At 31.2% G+C, this 21,210-nt stretch overlaps 1 protein-coding gene across 3 annotated transcripts in view; it reads left to right on the top strand.

The window, feature by feature from the left end:
- The first annotated feature begins 11,732 nt into the window (after positions 1 to 11,732).
- Positions 11,733 to 21,210, top strand: part of LOC134716409 (uncharacterized) — a 30,107-nt gene continuing 20,629 nt past the window's right edge. The window contains exons 1-4 of one of the 3 annotated variants that reach the window (XM_063579397.1): positions 11,756 to 11,794; positions 12,361 to 12,442; positions 16,335 to 16,402; positions 19,334 to 19,495. The gene's annotated coding sequence lies outside the window, so the exon portion shown is untranslated. Of the gene's footprint in view, positions 11,795 to 12,360; positions 12,443 to 12,476; positions 12,527 to 16,334; positions 16,403 to 19,333; positions 19,496 to 21,210 lie in introns of those variants that run through there. The other 2 variants (XM_063579398.1, XM_063579399.1) reach the window with 2 other exon arrangements.

The following is a 21,210-nucleotide window of genomic DNA, read 5'->3' on the forward strand; positions in this document are numbered from 1 at the left end:
ACTCCTGGTCACTTTCAAGTATTTATACATAATTTATATATAAGAGAATTTTCTGAAATTTTCTCAGATTAGAAACAAATATCTTCAAAATTTAATTTCATATATATTTTTTATAGAAATATTTGGTTTTAAGTGCAACTCTGCACGACAATCAAACAGTGTCAAAGTGGTGAAAACGATACAGTCAAAAATCTGCTCAATTTTAGTTTTAGTTAAAAAAAAGATGATATCAGTTTAATGTTTTTTTTTCCTTTGCTTGTTTTGGTATCATTAGATATAATTCAGTTGAAGTGCACTGGCATGAACATTGAAGAGGAGCTAACTCAATAATTTGCTATCATTCTAACCAAATAAAGGCAACAGTAGTATACCGCTGTTCAAAACTCATAAATCCATGGACAAAAAACAAAATTGGGGTAACAAACCAAAACCGAGCGAAGCGCATTAAATATAAGAGGAGGACAACGACACAACACCGAAATGGACCAAGCATCAGACAAAACACCATGAGAATAACAAATATAACATGAATTTGGGATAGACAAGTACCGTGCCACGTCTTATCTCAATATCTCAAAAATAAGAGAAAACACAAACGACTCAACGTTAAAATGCAACACACAGAGAAACGAACAATAATATAACAATGACCATCTTCCTGACTTGGTACAGGACACTTTTAAAGGGGAATAAAAGTGGTGGGTTGAACCTGGTTTTATGGCATGCCAAACCTCGCACTTTAATGGCAAAGTTAAACATAACATTGAAATGACAACATAATATTACAGGACTACAATACAAATAAATAGGAGAACATATTAGACAAAGAAAAACATGATTAATAGATAACAAAAAGCATCAGGTTTAAAATTCAATACGCCAAAAACGCGCCTTGTCCACACAAGACTCACCAGTGACGCCCAGATATAAAAGATCGAAAGTGAAAAAAGTACAAAGTTGTACAGCACTGAAGATCAAAAGTTGAAAAGGTTCGCCAAATACGGCATGTTTTTTATGCCCGGGATAAGAACATTCTTATTATATAGAACAATTCATGCTATTGCAAACAGTAAATTTTATCAAATGAATATGAAAGAGATATACACAAAGAAACTGAAGTATTAACTAATTACAGAAAACTTAACCTGAATACATAACGCCTAGATATAAAAGATCGAACGTGAAAAAGGTACAAAGTTGTACAGCACTGAAGATCAAAAGTTGAAAAGGTTTTGACAAATACGGCATTGTTTTTATGCATGGGATAAGAACATCCTTATTATATAGAACACTTAATGCTATTGCAAACAGTAAATTTTAACAAATGAATATGAAAGAGATATACATAATGAAACTGTATTAACTAATTACAGAAAACTAACAGAAAACTAAACCCGAGTTTATCACAAAATAGACACACATCCGAATCAGTCCAGGCGTCAACGTAATTAAAAAAAATTGACGTCACATACGATGGCAAAAAGGCAGAAACGTTATGCCACATTTATCTAGAGATTTGGTGGATTACCACACACACAGAAATGAAAGACCTACCATTTCTAAATCAGGATATGTGTTATAAACTCTAAAATAGAACAGTTTATTTCTGCTATGACCAAATTTCCTGATTCTTAGAAAGACTGGCACTTTTAAAAATTTATTTCTATATGTAAGTTTTATGGTGGAAATCAGTTTTGTTGAACCAGTGACATTGCTAGGCTATTTTTACATGTATGCCAATACCTTGTTGAGGTGTCTGCTGTATCCCAGCGGACCCAGACCCAACTGAAGCTCAAAAGGAATCAATCAAGACATCACATTTCTGTCATTAAAAACTCATCAAGAGCAACAATTTTGGTCGGTTGAGAACAAATATAAAAAAGAAGATGTGGTATAATTGCCAATGAGACAACTATCCACAAAAGACCAAAATTACACAAACATTAACAACTATAGGTCACCATACGGCCTTCAACAATGAGCAAAGTCCATACCATAAAGCCAGAAGTTTAATGACAGAAGAGATGATTTCAACTTCCAAATTGTGAAATTCCCATTTCTATATAGCAAAATATCAGCAGCAATTTCATATGGAGTATATATCTGCCAGCTGACACTATATAGCATAGCTTGCATTTCTTTCATATCGAGCTTACCTTGATATTTAGAATTGGAATAAATTTATTATCGGTCTCAGATTACGTGTTGTCTGTTAGTGTATGTGTATTTAGGATTTAGTGTTAGTATCAGATGTTGCCTCATCTCCGATTACATGCTGTATTTTCATGGGAATGTTTAGAAATATGTTCAATTTATATTTGGTCATATATTATGTGCTGTCTGCTCATGTGTGTGTTTATATTTGGTTACATATTACCAGTTGTCTGTTCATGTGTGTATTTATAATTGTATAAGTTTATATTTGGTTACGTATTACCAGTTGTCTGTTCATGTGTGTATTTATAATTGTATTAGTTTATATTTGGTTACGTATTACCAGTTGTCTGTTCATGTGTGTATTTATAATTGTATTAGTTTATATTTGGTTACGTATTTCCAATTGTCTGTTCATGTGTGTATTTATAATTGTATTAGTTTATATTTGGTTACATATTACCAGTTGTCTGTTCATGTGTGTATTTATAATTGTATTAGTTTATATTTGGTTACGTATTACCAATTGTTTGTTCATGTGTGTATTTATAATTGTATCAGATTATATTTGGTTACGTATTACCAGTTGTCTGTTCATGTGTGTATTTATAATTGTATTAGTTTATATTTGGTTACGTATTACCAATTGTCTGTTCATGTGTGTGTTCATAATTGTATCAGTTTATATTTGGTTACATATTACCAGTTGTCTGTTCATGTGTGTATTTATAATTGTATTAGTTTATATTTGGTTACGTATTACCAGTTGTCTGTTCATGTGTGTATTTATAATTGTATTAGTTTATATTTGGTTACGTATTACCAATTGTCTGTTCATGTGTGTATTTATAATTGTATCAGTTTATATTTGGTTACGTATTACCAGTTGTCTGTTCATGTGTGTATTTATAATTGTATTAGTTTATATTTGGTTACGTATTACCAGTTGTCTGTTCATGTGTGTATTTATAATTGTATTAGTTTATATTTGGTTACGTATTACCAATTGTCTGTTCATGTGTGTATTTATAATTGTATCAGTTTATATTTGGTTACGTATTACCAGTTGTCTGTTCATGTGTGTATTTATAATTGTATTAGTTTATATTTGGTTACGTATTACCAATTGTCTGTTCATGTGTGTATTTATAATTGTATCAGTTTATATTTGGTTACGTATTTCCAATTAAAATTGAGAATGGAAATGGGGAATGTGTCAAAGAGACAACAACCCGACCAAATAAAAAAAAAAAACAACAGCAGAAGGTCACCAACAGGTCTTCAATGTAGCGAGAAATTCCCGCACCCGGAGGCGTCCTTCAGCTGGCCCCTAAACAGATATATACTAGTTCAGTGATAATGAACGCCATACTAATTTCCAAATTGTACACAAGAAACTAAAATTTAAATAATACAAGACTAACAAATGCCAGAGGCTCCTGACTTGGGACAGGCGCAAAAATGCGGCGGGGTTAAACATGTTTGTGAGATCTCAACCCTCCCCCTATACCTCTAACCAATGTAGAAAAGTAAAAGCATAACAATACGCACATTACAATTCAGTTCAAGAGAAGTCCGAGTCTGATGTCAGAAGATGTAACCAAAGAAAATAAACAAAATGACAATAGTACATAAATAACAACAGACTACTAGCAGTTAACTGACATGCCAGCTCCAGACTTCAATTAAACTGACTGAAAGATTATGATTTCATCATATGAACATCAATTGTCTGTTCATGTGTGTATTTATAATTGTATTAGTTTATATTTGGTTACGTATTACCAATTGTCTGTTCCTGTGTGTATTTATAATTGTATTAGTTTATATTTGGTTACGTATTACCAGTTGTCTGTTCATGTGTGTATTTATAATTGAATTAGTTTGTATTTGTCACAGATAACAGGCTGTCTACTCATATGTGTGTTTAGAAATGTTATTAATTTATATTTGTTCATTTAATTATGTGCTGTCTGCTCTTGTGTGTGTTTAGAAATGTTATTAATTTATAATTGTTCATTTAATTATGTGCTGTCTGCTCTTGTGTGTGTTTAGAAATGTTATCAATTTATAATTGGTCACAGATTATGTGTTGTCTGCTCTTGTGTGTGTTTAGAAATATTATCAATGTATAATTGGTGACAGATTATGTGTTGTCTGCTCTTGTGTGTGTTTATAAATATTATCAATTTATAATTGGTCACATATTATGTGTTGTCTGCTCTTGTGTGTGTTTAGAAATATTATCAATTTATATTTGGTCACAGATTATGTGTTGTCTGCTCTTGTGTGTGTTTAGAAATATTATCATTTATAATTGGTCACAGATTATGTGTTGTCTGCTCTTGTGTGTGTTTATAAATATTATCAATTTGTATTTGGTCACATATTATGGGCTGTCTGCTCTTGTGTCTGTTTAGAAATGTTATCAATTTATATTTGGTCAAAGATTATGTGCTGTCTGTTCATGTGAGTGTTCAGAATTGGAATTAATTCATGATTAATCACAGATTACATGCTGTCTGCTCATGTGTGTGTTTAGAACTAGTATTCATTGATATTTGGTCATATATTTTGTTCTGTCTGTTCATGTGTGTGTGTTTAAAATTGGTATTTATTTAGATTTAGTCACAGATTAAGCGCTGTCTTGCTCATGTGAGTGTTAAAAATAGGTATCAATTTATATTTGGACATAAATAATATGATTTCTGTTCATGTGTGTGATTAGAATTTGTATCAATTTATATTTGGTTACATATTTTGTTGTCTCTGCTCATGTGCGTGTATTTAGAATTGGTATCGATATATATTTAGTCACATACTACATATGTATACGTGCTGTCATCTCATATATGTGTGTGTTTAGAAATAGTAGCTATATATATTTGGTCACATACTGCATGCTGTCTGTTCATATATGTTTGTGTTTAAAATTAGTATCAATATATATTTGGTCACATATAACGTTCTCTCTGCTCATGTCCGTGTATTTGGAATTGATATCTATATATATTTGGTCACATATTACGAGCAGTCTGTTCACGTGTGTGTTTTAGAATTTGTATCAATTTATATTTAATCACAGATTAATTGCTGTCTGCTCATATAAGTGTGTGTTTAGAATTGGTATTTATATATATTTGGTCACATATTACATGCTGTTTTCTCATATGTGTGTATTAAGAATTGGTATCTATATATATTTGGTCACAGATTACGTGCATTCTGCTCATGTGCGTGTATTAAGAATTGGTATCTATATATATTTGGTCACATACTACGTGCTGTCTGCTCATATATGTGTGTATTCAGAATTGGTATCGATATATACTTGGTCACATATTACATGCTGTCTTCTCATATGTGTGTATTAAGAATTGGTATTTATATTTATTTGGTCACATACAACGTGCTGTCTGCTCATATAGGTGTGTGTTTAGAATTGGTATCTATATATATTTAGATACATACTACGTGCTGTCTGCTCATATATGTGTGTGCTTAGAATTGGTATCAATATATATTTGGTCACCTATTACGTTCCCTTTGCTCATGCGCGTGTATTAAGAATTGGTATCTATAGATATTTGTTCACATGATATTACATGCTGTCTTCTCATATAAATGTGTGTTTAAAATTGGTATCGACATATATTTGGTCACATACTACGTGCTGTCTTCTCATATAAGTGTGTGTGTTTATAATTGGTATCAATATATATTTGGTCACATACTACGTGCTGTCTTCTCATATAAGTGTGTGTTTTAGAATTGGTATCTATATATATTTGGTCACATATTACGTCCTGTCTTCTCATATAAGTGTGTGTTAATTAATCTAAAGATCTGTATACTTTATGGTGATGATTCAAAATTTAATTTTTGAGTTATTGAGTATTTTGTAAAAAAAAGGGAGAGGGGTGGTCATATGTTCCGCTGTATCTCAAAAAATATATATGGTTATTGCTTAAAACTTTCTTAGAAACTATTTATGATTGTTACATAAAACTTTCACACCAGACGACGGGCGTATCATGCGCTCATGACGCAGCTGTTTATTTCATGTAATTGAACTTTTTTTTAAATTACTTGTAATGGTAATTTAATTAATTACAATGAAAAAAAGCATGTAATGCTCAATCACTTTTGAATTACATTTCAATTACATGTACTTTTATGGTGTTAATGATGAAAAATTGTGGTAATATAAATATTTTTTATTTGACATAAGAAATATTTGCTAAATAGTTTTATAACTTAAAAATAAATGTGGAAATCATATATCTGTGTTTTTCAGTTTAAAAAAAAAGATTTTTATCTAAATAGATTGATAACATTTATATACATACCATCAATAGATATAGGAAGATGTGGTGTGAGTGCCAATAAGACAACTCTCCTGTATGGTTAAACAAATGTGTTAATCTTTCTTAGACAGTTCATTTATAATTTTAAATCACTACACATACATTGTATTTTTTTTTTGTCAAATTGATATATGCAAAAGGGTTATAGCTGTAAAAACAAATGGCAATTAATTAGAGTCAAATGTGTTTTATAAAACAGCCTAGGGATACTGCCACTATTACGAGTATTTTATCTAATTAGCAATATTTCTAATAATTAGACATTATACATTGTTTGAACTAAAAATTAATTTCAATCAAATGACAAGCATACTTGTGAATAATTGTAAAGTTAAAAAAAAACATTTTTTAAAATAATTTATGAATTATTTATTTATATTATGTTTAATTTATATAATTAATGGCTTCATTTCTGAGTTGTCCAACTACCCCTTAATGTATTGGCAAGTTTTAATAGGAACACATTCCCTCTCCTATTTTATAATCAAGCAATACCTGCCACATCAGTTCATGTCGACCAGAGAGATACAAACTAAATGATGAAACCTTTGAAATACTAATGGTGATCAAATGCAATGCTTAAACTATTTTGTAGGCTTACAGGAATATTTACACATTCGATATATAAATGATATATACATTTTTTAAAGTTATGATGAAATGTAATGTGTTATTTAGTAAAGTAATTGTAATTTATTTAATTACATTTCAAAAACTTTGTAATGTGTAATTAGTGTAATTGATCACTTTTGCAATATAATGTGAAATTGAATTAATTACATTCCAATGTAATTGACCCCAAGTCTGCTATTTAGTGTATTCAGTTGGGTTTTTTTTCTTTTGTTTTGATGTTTGTCATGGTTTAATCAGTTTGTCTTCAACTTAAAAAAAGAGTTTTGAATGTCCCTTTGATTCATCCATCTCTTGTGTAGCTCACCTGGTCCTTTTGTATGCTTATGACAAACAGTAATGACGAAAGAGGAGAGAACTGTTAACAGAAAAAAAATGTATATAAGCATTGTATGATCAACAATATTTGTCCAAAATTCCATTCTAGTCAATATTGGAGAGCCTCAATTGTTGAAGATGCTATAGACATAGATGACCTTCACATGCTCAGTAGGGCCCCTAGTTGATACTGTTTGGACTGTAACCTTTTTGTAGAGTGTGCTTGTTCTTCTATCAGGCGTATTGTACAATCCGTCAGGTATTTGTTATTTTAGTTAAGTTCTGATAATTTAAGCGGAAATTTGTCTTTCACATGATTGTATGAGAGCATTAAGCAACTCTTGATTTAACACGAATTCAAGTTTTAATTTATTCCTTTGCCGTTTATCTCTTGCCCTAACTGATTAGATAACAAGCAGGCATTTAATTAAGAAAGGGCAGAGTCATTCCAAACCATGTTTGTACAGTAACACTTTATTCAAAAAGATATAAATTTATAGATAGAAAGATATCCCCACGACACTTACACGACTTACTAAAAAGAAAATCCTGGTCTGTTCTATGTTCCTTTTGAATTTCTGACAAATATGAGAACTGGATCTCCATCACTGTATTGGATACCTAAACTACATAAGTATCCCTATAAATAACGGTTTATCAATGGGTCATACAAGTGCTGCACGAAACCTCATTCTTAATTATTAACATCAATTGTATCAGCAATCTGAAGCCGGGCTTCAAAGTTATTGTGAAACTGCCTATTCTAGAGGTGGCGTGAATCAGATGTGGATACTAAAAACATATTTGTAACGTTTGGAGAACGTGTTTTACAAATATTATCGACATACCATTGGAACCAACTGTGTCCCTCTTTTGACCGACGAAGGATACAAAAATTTAGTGATTACAATACAAATGATATACATGAATCGATACAGTGCATTCGTTCATATTTGTGCATTATAAAAACATTTTGACATGTGTATTTGATATAACTTATTTTTTAGTAAATCAAGGCCACTGTAGTTTACAGATGTTCAAGTCTCACAAATCAATTAGGAAGAGACAAATCAAGATACCTAGCAGTTTATGATTAGACTATTTGCGGAATTTGTTATCTCATAAGCAACACGACGGGTGCCAAATGTGGAGTCGGATCTGCTCACCCTTCCGGAGCACATGAGATCACCCCTAGTTTTTGGTGGGGTTCGTGTTGTTTGTTCTTTAGTTTCCTATGTTGTGTCATGTGTACTATTGTTTGTCTGTTTGTCCTTTTCGTTTTTAGCCATGGCGTTGTCAGTTTTTTTATCTATTTATGAGTTTGACTGTCCCTCTGGTATCTTTCGTCCCTCCTTTATAACGGAATCGCATAACTGTCAAACAGAGTGGTACCGGGAACCTGCATCGGCCGACTTTACACTTCGTAAAAATATCACAACTAGGTAAAGGACACCATCAGCAAAGTTTTTGTAAATGTAGATCTATATTGTGTCCTTATTCCAATTCTGACATTTTTACTAAGTGTGAATTTGCAGGCCTGTAGCGTAAATTAATATCACCACATTGAACACAACAATAAATGACAAATATCAAAATATGTATATCATCGCAGTAAATAAGAATTTAAGAAAAAGAAAAAAAAAACATATATTCTCTATATGATAAAAGGGTAATCATAGGTTTAGTAATAATCTATATTTATACTGTCGATTGGATAAAACGTTTACCTTTGAACTTGTTGGTAAGTGTTTCAACGAATCGAATGTGAGCACGTATGTGAATAGCGAGGCGCCATCTCATTGTTATAAAGGTTTGATTATAAACTAAGATTTAATTTTTAACACAGAACATACATTGAGCAATTTCATCTTCCTGTTACTTACTACAATCAGAGCAATAAACAATGTTTAACAATAAAAAAAATTTAAATGTATTTTGCATGTTATGTGTAAATAATTCCAAAATCGAAAGTGAAGCAAATCTCAGAAATGTGAACAAAGCTAATAATTAGTTTCAATAGTTATCAAAGGTACCAGACTTATAATATATGTGAAGAATTCCATCATACATATTTCGATTTTATTTTCATTTGACACCATGCATGCATGAATATGAAATATTTATCTAGGTACTAACTCCATTCGTTATGAAACGTATAATCATTTATTTGTATGAGTTAAACAAGAAAATAACTGCCAAGAGGAGAGCAGTCAAACCACTCGTCAAACATTTTGCCTTTTATGGTTTATCCTGTTTAACATTGGTCATTAAATTCTACTAAAGATTAAATGTTCGTCAGGGCTAAAATCTTGAACGGCATGATAAAAAAAATATTTGAAAATCAAGACATAGTCAATCACGCTTGCTTCATTTAGAGTTAACAAAACTGACCATTGATTATACTCAGTTGTATATACAGTCTTATATAGTCTTTTATGACATTGAGAATGAAAATATGTCAGAGGAACAATAACCCAATCATAGAGCAGAACACAGCCACCAATGGGTCTTCATTAACATAGCGAGAACATCACAAACCTGGAGGCGGGCGTCAGCTGGTTCATAACCCAAGTTTAGTACTAGTTCAGTGAAAATGAACATCATACTAAACTCCAAAACATATTAATAAACAAAAATAAAAATAAAAAAAGATACAAGACTAAAAAAGACCAGAGCCTCATGACTTGGGACAAGCGGCGGGCTTAACGTCTCCTGTTTTGCATGTACCATGCAAGCCCACACTTAGTAACATCAGTCTGAAAGATTGGAAACTTTTCAAACAATGATTTATGTACAAGTATTCAAACAAACGGTTTAGAAAATAGTTAATGACAATTTATTCTAGCTAAATAGGTTAATGCCATTTACTGATTGAGATTGTGACACAGTGATGACTGCTGTACCCATATTTTTACAAATTTACCTACAATGCCTGTTCTGTTCACGCATCGTTGTAAATATACTGGAGTTTGATGCGACCGTTATACAAGTGAGAGGCTTGGCGCTATAAAACCAGGTTCAATCCACCGTTTTTTACATTTGAAAATGTCTGTACCAAGTCAAGAATATGATAGTTGTTGTCCATTCGTTTGATGTGTTTTATCATTTGATTTTTCCATTTGATTTTGTACTTTCCGTTTTCAATTTTCCTCAAATTTCAGTATTTTTGTGATTTTACTTTTCACTCAATTTGTATCCTTATTGAAAAAACTTAGAGAGTAAATGAAAAGCCAGTTTAATTTTTACCTTTTTATCTATAATTCTGAAAATATCAGGGAGCAACACATGATTAGCAAAACAAGATCTACAAAGATGCAAACATGAGCAAAATTGTTTTAAACCTTATAGGATTTTCGCTGCTTTTTCAATCTTAGCATTAGTTATGCATACAAATAATTCAATTTTTAGGACAAAACTAGTACATTTTAAGCACTACTATTAAGTTGAGGATTTCGAAAAAAAGACACATTTTGCCCGATCCTTGTTACTTATCACCTACGATTTCCACAGTTGCAGATTTTTGTCACAGGGTAAACTGGCTTTGCGCATGTGTTTTTGAATTTGGTCTATATATAAGAAAACAGTTAAATCAGAGCGTCACTGATGAGTCTTTTGACGTATAAAATAATTGAGTCCTGGTATCTATTGTGAGTTTATTTACAACCACTGTTTCGATGCCACTGCTGGTGGAGACTTATTTCCCCGAGTTATCACAAGCCTAGTAGTCAGCATTTTTTGTGCTGACATGAATTATCATTGATATGGTTATATTTATAAATTAACTGTTTACAAAATTTGGAATTTTTGAAATACCAAAATTTTTCTACCTCAGGCATAGATTACCTTAGCTTGATTTGGCAACACTTTTAGGAATTTTTGCCCTTAATATTCTTCAGTTTCATACTATATTTGGCCTTTTAACTTTTTTTTTATTCGGGAGTCACTAATGAGTCTTTTATAGACGAAACACGCGTCTGCCGTATATGCGATACTTAGTCCTGGTATCTATGATGACCTATGATGAGTTTATTTAAAATACATATTTAAAGAAAACCTCGATTTGAATTTACCGGTAGTATATTTATAAATAAACAATTAAGTATGCAACAACAACCAAACAAATACGATAAACCTTAGTGATAGCATGTTAAACAAAGAAAATCCATATATATTTTTTAAGTTTTTAATATTAAATGTGAAAAAATGGTATTAAATTTACATAAAACAAAAATGAATAATACAATGATGACACATTTAAATGTTTTGATAAGTATCTTTGGTGATATTTCACCTATCACCTAGAAGTGATTTTAAACCTATCACACGTAAGTTACATAACCAGCAATTGTTTTAAAGTTTTGAATTGCCATTGTTTATTTATCAAATAGTTCAAATATGATTAAATAAGTGAACTCCTATTCTGTTTCGTAGAACAATGTTGAAAAAATTAATATTCATAATCTTTTTCTACTGTTATATTAACCAATTATACAAACCGAAAGTATATTCGATATTTGAACATAAAATAAACTGAATGAAGCTACATGAATCAACCGTATTTTATTGTATAATTGATTGCATAGGTGCCTTTTAAATATCTGTTTCTCTCTGTAAAGATCACTTCAAATACATTTAAACATCTATCTGTAGAGGAGAACGGGTGTTGATGTAACGCGTGAAGTAATCACAGGAAAGACACTCCTGGGGTGGGGGGAGCACTTACTCTGTAATGAGTGGTAGGGAAAAGCCACTGTAATAGGTCACCTTCCATGATATGTGAAAAGAGATAGAAATTAAGATTAAATATATCATTAGGTTGATATAATCACTTGCTTGATTAGGTCATAAGTAAGTACTGAAACTAATCAGATGTTTATATTTATTTTTGAAGCGGTTACACCATTAGAAGAAAAGGCCCTGTAAAAGTATGCCGTAGTGCTGATACTGTTCGTTGTGTTGGTTGAAATATTAGCGTAAGTAATTTCTGACAATTCCATTGCTTATAATAAAACGTGAACACTGTGAACGGGATAGCAACTCACTGTTATTGACAGTTTGTATTTCATGCTGGTATATTTGATGATTTTAGTATCATTGCATACATTATCAAAAATATCTTTCGACAAAAAGAAAGATACAATCACACTTGCTTCAAAATGTAGTTTAACATAACGATGTACACTACGAAACATGATCTATTATGAGTATTGAAATCTAACTTTTACAAAAACAAAAGAATAAGTTTCAATTAGGTAATCTGTTTTAATTGAAAAAAAATGTGAATATATAAATCACCGTTTTATTAAAATACATGAAAGTCTTACATAATGTTCAAATTCCCGTCTGGGATGAAAATTTCAGGAACTCAATTTTCGGCTCTCCCTTGACACCATTTGCAAGTATGGTCTTGAGGAAACGATGATAGTCCGTCGGAAGGGGACGATAAATGGCTGACCCGTGTTAAGAGAGAGCCATATCTCTTGCACGTTAAAGACACCCTTGTAGATTTCGAAAAAGAGTAGGCTAATGCCGCTACAAGGCAGCACTCGCACCCGTAAAGTGGAAAGGGATTAATATAAGTTGCAAAACTTGTTTCCCAATCCACTATAAATAAATATGTTTAAAAAAAATGTTCAAACAAGGAACTACCAGTATGTTATCAGACCCTGAACAATTTCCGTCATTCTGTTTGATGTAACATATGCAACCATTGAATATCATTTTTTTCTGATTCATCAACAAGGTTAATCAAAATTTTAACAGGAAAAAACTCATTCTATATTGTCCGTAATATGATGTTTGTTTCATAGACGATTATCCTGTCGCCACATCCGCTCTCGCTCTTTTTGGAGATCCATTCGATCAGTTATTGTTTGTTACCGTGGTTTGTCTCTTCTTTGTCGAGTTACGGGATTAGAACTTCGGTTCTTAAAAACTCAACAAAGATACATTATAATTCACAAAGCTTATAATTTTGAACGCATGTTTCGTCTATTCACCAGTGACAATCGAATTGACAAAATCGTTGAAATGCCTAATTAAGTTCGAATTTGATGAATCTTAGCGACTGAACATTCCGAAATAATTCACAATAACTACTTTTGCCTCATTTAAATATTATTTCGCATATTTGTTCCATGAATCGTTTGAATAATACATGCATTTCTTATTTATACAATTATTGACTTTTATTTGATATAATCAACATTGTATGTTTTACCTGTGTATTATTGAATCCAACTTTTTTCCGATTCATGTAAATTCATCTCCATTTTTGTGGGGTTAAACATATCTTTATCTTTAGATTTCTGTTGAGTGTTTTATGGACTATTTGTCATAATATTGGATGCATATTTTGGACTTATAGTTTAAGTTAACCTCTTAATCCCTTGAAGACAAATATTGAAAGTAAATGTTCATAATAGGACACTGAAACTGTTTTACATTAATTAATAATCAATTTACTGTTTTGCGCTTGAACTAGTCCTTTATATGTTTTGCATTCTGGTTTATATATATTTATATACGTCTGAGCCAGTGCCAACTCTACAACAGATTAATCCATCGGATCACCAGCAGTGTACATTCTGTATTATATACAACTCGTCTAAACATCAAACCATCAATATTGGATCTGTAAATTTACTTTTGCAACCCCTTCTATTAATATTTGTATCACGAACTTAAGGACATCATATTTGTTTATGTATTGTGCTACTGAACATTGTTGTAAATAAAGATTTGGAGAACATATCGCAAAAGCAAACATACATGAAATGGTTTTTTTTACATTACTTGAAGTAAATTTATTAACAAAAACAATACAAAATAAAAATACCCATTCCATAATATATGAGTATGGGTAAAATGGTAAATTACTAGACAAAATCTGTTGTAACATTGTAAAGCTCGTTTTCTTCTGTTATTTTTGGAGGAGTTGGTCAGCTAAATGATTTTTTCTAGTTATTTCACCATCAATAATTTCATATATATTGATGCAGTTGACCGCTTGGTAAAGGAAAACTAAAGAATGATAGTAGCCTAAACATTTAGTTTAACTTCAATCACAGAAGTTGTTATTGTATTCGTTTGATTTTGATTTTGATTTTGTTTTGTTTTGATTTTGATTTTGCAACTTAATGAACGACTTTTCGTATTGAATTTTCCATCGAGTTTGGTATTTCTTGTTATTTACAACACTGTTTGACTCTGGCTCTTTAAAAAGACTAGAAAATAATTAAACAAGTTACATCATCATTACATATAAAAAGGCCGAAGATAACTAATAGATTGTTAACGTAAACGATGATCTCACTGCTTTGTATATTTGCCATACGTTTCAATCTTTCATGTTTCGAACGTACCTTATAAAGATTGGTTTCAGAAACCTTTACCGTTCACATCAAAACAGGAATCACACATCTATTTCATTTTGTATATATCCTTTAATGGTTTTCCTTAATTACTTGCACACATTTTTATAAAAAACATTAATTACAGATCAAAGTGAATGGTGCATTTACTATTTGAAGGAGTAATTGATTAGCAATTTCAGCATTTTAAATTTATCTTGATTTTTACTCTTTGTCTTGCTATATTTAAGCTGAAGGCTGTTAGAACAACCATCAATATACGTCTCTTTGTTAATCTTTTAAATGATCTCCTGTGCTTTCTTCTTCTTTGGACATTTATTCACGAAACTGCATCAATAGTTGAAATCATTTGCGATTGACTTGTATCACAAAATAATTAAGGAAGTTATATTTTTCTTTGAATTGTACTAGTGTACGAGTTAAAACCATAATGATTAAAAATAGTGCTGAGTTAACCATATCTAACAATAAGAAACCAAAAACCACGATTTTATAAATAGAATACGAATATGAATATTGTATTTCCAAGTAAAGAGCCCTATACAAAGCTTTCATAAAATCACATACAAATACATGGAGAAGACGTTCTAAGTTGCAAAACTTGTGTCTAATCCTATTTTCAATGTTTTTGGACAGTCAAATATGTTTAAACTAACTAAATACATAAGATAAGACACATATTTTTCAATAGCTATATATAAAAGAAATGACCGGTAGTGCGTTGCTTAATTTATCTGTAATTATGTGTTGACTTTTGAGTCACCAAGCTAGATCCTTATTCTAATTATATTTCAAATAATTGTCAAAAAAGATGTCTTGCTTTGTTTTCAGGAAAATATATAGCTATTGCCAATATAGGTTCGTCGATTTCTAATTTTACAACAAAAACTGCTTAAACGATAAATCAAAAACTTTCCGATGGAGAGGAACAAAAGCCCCGAAGCACTTATTTACCTTTTGATCCTTTAAAAGTTTTCGTTGTATACTTACCTTACTTTGTTCGTTGTAGCATTCAAATGAAATCTTGAACCACCTTTATTTATGCTTATTTTGAAGTATGAACTACTGAGAATACTCATTTGAATATGTAGCAAGTCTTCTTTGCATATGGAACCTACAGGTATAATTAGGCTTAATCTTTTTCAGTGAAAAAACATGAACAATCTTTTTGATACGACAGATGATTTGTGAAATATAAGACAAATCAAGCCTTAATATCAGTTACCATAATGAATGATACAATGATAAAGTAAGATTCTATAGTCCGATAGTACAAACAGCCTGATCTTTAGTAAAAAAAAATCACATCCTTGATTGATACTTTCCTTTTCCTGACATGTTTCTGATTATAATTTAGCAACTTTGTGGATAGTATTCTAATGCTAGAAATACTTATTCGTTTTTAAAAATGTTGATACATACTTTTCTATATCCTCTCATTGAAAGTTTTCTTGGAATAATAGTTATTCTTTTATCAACATTTTATTTCTAGATTGAGAAACATACTGTTCAATGGAGTAATTGATTACGATTGCAGAAAATACTTCAAGTTATGTTTACGTAAGTTTTATTTACAAGGCAAAGAGATTACAAATATATTGTAGATTAATAAGAAAAACATCTATAGCTTAAATATTTTTCCAGCATCTTACATATCTAAGACTTTGTTTTGTTATTTATTTATCAAAGTGTGATAACTACATGACAAATATTGCAGATGTTCTGAGACTAGGCGTGCTGCACGTTGTATCTGACATGGTTCAGATTTACAGAGAATATTTGTGAATATTATTGATAACTTATCGAAAAATAGATAAATCATAATTTAAGAAATGTTTAGAGAAGTTTGTAACTATTGAAACGACATTCCAATATAATTTTCAGGTGCATTACATACTATCGTGTACATCGACCAAAATATATGTAATAGGAACGTTGAATAAAAATAAATTAAATAAATTATAAAAAAAAATTCTTTGAGGTGTTAGGTATTCAACCAGTAAACATAAAATTTTACGAACAAAAATAAAACATGCTTTGATGTGTCAGGTGCATTTTCCATTCTAATTTTAAAGAAATAGTTTAGCATGTTTAGCTGGTATATATTCCATAGTTGAAAAATACCATCTTGTCATTAATAAGGTCAGAATAAGTAGATATTTTCAAAAACCACTATAAACCCAAATGTTTCCCCCTGGAGAAAAAGTTATGTCCTGTAGTTGTCTATGTCCAATGACTATAGGTTCAACTATAACAGTAACCTCAATTTCAATTTTGATTTTTTAATAGTTATCCCACAAGGACGCAGTGTGTCAGTTTAAGATCACCCCGATGGTCGGACGCCAAAGGGTGATCTAACACTGACACACCAAGTCCAAGTGGGATAACTATTTTAAATCCAAGCTGCTTAAATTTAGATTAGACGAAAAACCATTTACAATTCATCAAATCTAGATTAGAACGCCACACAACCATTACAATATACTTTATATAATTACTATATGATATCTTTTATAAAAAAAAATCCCCCTACTCTTGTTAACCGACTCGCTCTACTTTTGAAAAATGTAAAATCAAATTGACCAATCAGTCTAAAAACTCACTAATTAACGAAAAAGTTTTAAACCCCACAGATTAAAGGTCCGACAACTTGCCCCACTATACAAAGATCTTGCTTCCTTAAGTATGTCAAATTACTATTTGTGCGTATTCAGTCGTCCTGATGTAGTGGTATATGTCGTGGCTTGATATGCTAAATGTCTTGAGTTCGAATCCCAGTATAAACACTGGATTTTTCTACGTGAATTTTGGAAGATAGCCTTTTCCGTATAATTCATTATAAGTTTTATAGTGGATTTGACATTCCCGCCGAAATGTTACAGAACAAAGGAAAGCATGCATAACCATTGAACAAAGAAACTCAAACTGGTGTGTTTTGGTAGGGGTGATCCGGCTCAGATCACCCCTGTTAGAACAAAGGAGCTGGTATGTAATAGGATATGACTACATTTCAACTACCTACTAAAATCATTGAGACATTTTATGGAAAAGTGCAAAATATATGTCTTGCAATTGTCTGCCCAAGAGTCACAGTATCTACACTAATCACCCAAGCGGCGCTGAACAAAACTCAAGTGTAATTGCTAAATTTAGAATTCCGTCAATATCGTCCAAAAATAGTTAAGTATAACCCGGATTTAAAAAAATTAGAAAGTATGACCCTTTCCTTTTTTAACCACATGTTATCAAAATGTGCATAGCTTTAATAACTTGTCAATAATTGTCTGAATGTACTATCATCAGTATATTTGACTATAAACCTGGCGGAACAAGAAAAACGAAATTAAAAGTAAAGTTCTATAAATAGACATGTTTTTTTTTCGAGAGAGTAAATAGAACACAGGGTCAACAGCTTTGTCGAGCTGTGATTTCCTTTTATACTTAAAATTTTAAATTCATAAAGTTGTCAATAAATCTAGGAATTTTATTAATTTAATAACAGAATTTTTTATTATAAAGATAATAAAGCATTTCCACACTTTCGAAATAAAAAAAAAAGATTATTTTTCGTCCTTATTATTTGTGTAGATGCATTGAAAAAGCCTGCCTTCCTAAAATATGTAAAACATGTAATGCGCCGTCATGTACATCGGTCAAAATATATTTAATATGGTTAACTTTTAAAAGATCAAAATACATGTTAATGTTAAATGACATATACTAATAATGTCCTCCTGTCTTTCATACCAAATCTTTAATCCAAACCTACTTTTTCTAGTATCTAACAAGAGTACGTTTGTTATTAATTTATACATGCTATACCTGAACACATTTTTACATTAGAAGACAAAAATGAGTGGGGCAGTATACCAGTAATGTCGGTTGGCAAATGATATGGGCTGGGACAAGAAAGTTTGTATTATAACATATGGTTTAATAATCATCGACCTATATATTTTATTTTTTGGTTCTCTGAAGTTTTGAAAAGCAAATCAAAAGTCTTTTTATCGGATGCGTAGAATTTTTATTTGATTTGTTAAATATTTACAGGCGTTTAAATACTTCGGCTGGAGACATTCCAAGCAAAGGCAGATCATTGCCCATAAAGGACATTACACAGTTGAAGAAAAAAAACCACCACAAACATATATTAAATTGATCACGTTTAAGTCAATGTGTAGTATCGTTAGTTTTTCGCCAGAATTTGCTTTTTTTTTATGGGGTCAAAGCTCTCATAACTGCATATTTGTTTCATCTTCATTTATATTGAAGGATGGAATTGCAAGACGACATTGTTTCCTCTTTATCATCAGTATGAACTACTTTATACTGGACAACTTCAATATGTTTACTATCCTTTAATGTTAATTTGCTTAATAAGGTTTTAGGACTAAAGATATCCTCGAAAGATAAGTTTAACCTAGCTTTTAATTATCCTCTTGTAAAGGGACTTACCGTTTATAATATTTTGTTATTTAACTTTTCGCACAGGTAGTCGTACTAAATATTTGAAAAAATACTGAATGAGCAGTGAAAGAAAACACACATGAAACTAAGTGGACATTCAAAAATCGAAAACCGGCATCGTCATAGCAAAAACAAAAAGGGAAAGACGACGAAAATGCAGACATGTCAGCAAGAACAAAGCAACAGGTATTTTCTGAAAAAAGGCAGATTCTGTTAACGTTTGTATCGAATTATTCCTTACATTATTCATGTAATTGTGCTATGTATATAACATACATAAAAAATAGGATGTGACATACTTTGATGTTTCAGATGCATGCATGTTGATTTATATTTAGGAGATAACTGTATTGTATTTTAAGCTCCGACGGCATCAATTGGGGATTTGATGGTCGCAAATTAAGTTTACTAGCGACGCGTTACGGTGTTTATATATCGCAACTAGTACGACTCGCTCGTGTATGTAACAATGCTTTATATTTTAACGATAGACACTTATGTATTACAATTATTACACCAGGGTTTTCGATATCACAAACTAGTCAAAATATTATGCTGTTGTCTGCTCTATGGTCGGGTTGTTATCGCTTTGACACATTCCCAAATTTCTTTCTCAATTTTATTTACTAAATTTTATCACCTGTGTAAGTAGTTATCAAAGAAACAAGGATTATAATTGTGTACGCCAGACGCGCGTTTCGTCTACATAAGACTCATCAGTGACGCTCATATAAAATATTTGTAAAGCCAAACGAGTACAAAATTTAAGAGCATTAAGGATCCAAAATTCACAAAAGTTGTGTCAATAACGGCTAAGGTAATCTATGCCTGGGATAAGAAATAAGGTCATCATTCGTAAACATAGCTCATGATACAGATTTCTTATACGTTCAGTTATTTCACATCCATTTTTTATGGAAATATTCTTTATAAAGCACAAACATGTCAGTATTCACCTCAGAAGCTAACAAAACCTTTAAATATACTTATCAAGAAGGAATATAGTTACGATACTGTTGTCGGGTAATTTAAGATTGCATATTTTGGCGTTAATATTTATTCACTTATAGGGTCTTTGCATCGGAACTTAACAAATTTATTTAAAAACCAGTTGTTGTCATGACACGGGTTATGTTCTTCTCATATATGTTATGATGGTATGATACTAAACCCCTTGAGTTGGCATGTCAGTTAACTTCTAGTAGTATGTTCTTATTTATGTATTATTGTAATTTTGTTTATTTTCTTTGGTTACATCTTCTGACATCAAACTCAGACTTCTCTTGAACTGAATTTTAATGTGCGTATTGTTATGCGTTTACTTTTCAACATTGACTTAAGGTATATGGGGAGGGTTGAGATATCATAAACATGTTCAACCCACCCAGCCGCATTTTTGGCGCCTTTCTTGTATTATTTTAATTTTACTTTCTTGTGTACAATTGGGAGTTTAGTATAGAGTTCAGTATCACTGTACTAGTATATATATTTGTTTAGGGGCCAGCTGAAGGACTGGAATTTCTCGCTACAATGAAGACCTGTTGGTGACCTTCCGCTGTTTTCTGTTCTATGGTCAGGTTGTTGTCTCTCTGACACATTTCTAATTTCTATTCTGAATTTTATATATACTATATATACGTGTAATCAAAACCGTGTGTCAGATATTGTTTCGATGGATCGTAGCTGATTTTAGACATAAATTATGATTGTTACCAATACAGAACCTGGTATGCAATAAGTGATGCACAGTAAGTCACCATTGGAATTTCGATAACTTGTCGACATACAGAGTCTCCATAGCGAACTAAAATGTTATCAAGTAAAAACTCAAGTGCAGTTATCACATTGATGCAATTTAAATTGACAAAGTTCTTTTGTTTGTCATTATTAAAAATGATATA

This window comes from Mytilus trossulus, chromosome 4, assembly GCF_036588685.1.
Source record: "Mytilus trossulus isolate FHL-02 chromosome 4, PNRI_Mtr1.1.1.hap1, whole genome shotgun sequence".
NCBI lineage: Eukaryota > Metazoa > Mollusca > Bivalvia > Mytilida > Mytilidae > Mytilus > Mytilus trossulus.